Source organism: Copadichromis virginalis, linkage group LG22 (assembly GCF_057382275.1).
Source record: "Copadichromis virginalis isolate Kocher_CV1m ecotype Utaka linkage group LG22, C_Virginalis_male_GT1.1, whole genome shotgun sequence".
Classification (NCBI taxonomy): Eukaryota; Metazoa; Chordata; class Actinopteri; order Cichliformes; family Cichlidae; genus Copadichromis; species Copadichromis virginalis.
The window spans coordinates 35,828,814-35,830,981 of NC_140638.1; the positions used below are offsets into that span (position 1 = coordinate 35,828,814).

The 2,168-nt window shown below is 48.2% G+C and overlaps 1 pseudogene; it reads left to right on the forward strand.

The window, feature by feature from the left end:
* Positions 1–721: 721 nt before the first annotated feature.
* Positions 722–1,555, forward strand: LOC146683797 (uncharacterized; annotated as a pseudogene).
* Positions 1,556–2,168: the final 613 nt, after the last annotated feature.

A 2,168-nucleotide genomic window follows, 5' to 3' on the forward strand; every position in this document is an offset into this window, starting at 1 on the left:
GGGAGGGGCCGCTTGCCCCTCCCCTTCTTCCCTCCCCATCCTCAGCTGCCTCCCTCTTCCGGCTCCACCACATCCACACACACGCAGGGCTTGGGGTGCAGGTGTGTCACTGTTATGGCCCCTGGCCTCAGGTGGCCCCGCCTTCCTCTATGGAAATCAAAGCGTTCCAGGACTCACAGGTGATTGGCTGGCCAGGGACCTATGCCCGCCCAACTTCATGCAGATCAGAGTGTGCCAGACCACTCACACCATTGGCTGCTGAAGGAGCCATGAATATGACGGACCAATGACGCGGCTGCCTGCATTTACCTGGGAGTATAAAAGGCTGAGGAGTCTTCATTTGTGGGGGACTTGTTGATGCGAACAGACTGTGTAGACTGCCTTTGCCTTTGTATTGCTGCCCTTTGCAACCTTTGTGTTGAGTAACTGCCTGAGAGATGTTTAGATGATTAGTGTTCTACTGGTGTTATTAGTGTTATTTGAATGAGTTATTTGTTATGTTCGTTTAAATCACCCCATTGCGTAGTGAGTTGTTTCACTAACGGTTTTCAGTTGTGTTAATAAACCTTATGTTTTTCTTTTTATTTAACCCTCCTGTCTCTGGGCTCATTTATGTTACATCCCCTGTCGCCTAGCAGAGCCGGGTCGTAACATAAGTGGGGGGGAAAAAAAGAAAAAAAGGGGGCATTTGTTTTAGAGTAGCCTTATCACTTTAGGTGCTATGTCGGCTGCGTTTTGTTTACAGCACTTTATAGATGCCCCATCTATTGAGCTTTTAAATAGCTGTCAATAAAATGATTTGCTGCAAATTGTGGATCACTTTCAGCTGCAAGTCTCAAAAACCCTCCGTAAGTGTGATTTGAAAGCTTTAGTGGTGGACAAGTTGGTGGGAGCTGGTGTGATTCAAGCGCCTGTTTTGCCTGTGGTCTCTGGTGTGCCAAGCCAAGCTGCCGTAGTTGAGGAGGGCCATAAGAATGGTTCTAGTGGGGATGGCGAGGGGGATGAGCGGGGAAAAATGCCGCGCACGCTTCCTCGCTATGATCCACTCTCCTCTGGGAGTTCAGAAGGCAGAGAAGGAGCTCGGCTGAAGGTGCGGCTGGCGCGCCTCCAATTGGAGGCTGAGGAGAAGGCCCAGAACAGGCGGGCTCAGCTAGAGCTTGAAATAAGAAGGCTGGAGATAGAGGCAGACAAAGCCGTTAGGCTGCGAAAGCTTGAGCTGGAGCCTCAAGCCTCATCTGTCTCTGCTGAAAATTCCAGCTCCACCTCCTCGTCCGCTTCAACTTTTGATATCAGCAAGTGCATTTCTTTAGTGCCCACCATTAGAGAAATTGAGGTTGATACATACTTTGCAGCATTTGAGCGTATCGCTGGCGCATTGCAGTGGCCTATTGATATTTGGCCTCTTTTGTTGCAGTGCAAACTGTCCTGCAAAGCCCAAGAGGTGGTGGCTGCACTTTCTTTAAAGGACAGTTTAGATTACTCGTGTGTTAAAACAGCTGTTTTGCAGGCATATGAGTTAGTCCCCGAAGCCTATAGGCAGAGGTTTCGCCAGTAAAAGAAATTGCCGACCCAAACTTATGTGGTTTGCTAGAGAAAAGGGGATTCTCTTTGATAAGTGGTGTGTTGCTTCAAAAGTGAGTGACTATGATGCTCTGCGCGAGTTAGTTTTGATGGAGGATTTTAAGAAATGCATTCCTGAGCGTGTTGTGCAATATCTAAATGAACAGAAAGTGACTTCTCTCGCATCTGCTGCTGTTCTTGCTGATGAGTTCGTGCTCACTCATAAAGCCTCGTTTACTGGCAGTGAGAAGCCACGGGTTAGCGCTGTGCAACAGCCCCACACGGCTAAAGTGTCGGGGTCCAGGGAAAACCGTGAATGTTTTTACTGTCATAAAATTGGACATGTGATTGCTGACTGTTTAGCCTTAAAACGCAAACATCAAATGCTCAGCAACCCAAAGGGGTGGGTTTTGTGAAAGCTGAGGCCTGTAATGAGGTCCATAGTTGTGGTGGTAAGGTGCCGGACCCCTGTTTCGAACCATTCATTTGTGATGGCTCAGTATCGCTAACCGACAATCCCTCTGATTTAAAACCTGTGCGTATTTTAAGGGACACTGGAGGTTCTCAGACAGTCATCCTCTCGAGTGTTTTACCATTTTCTGCTGAAA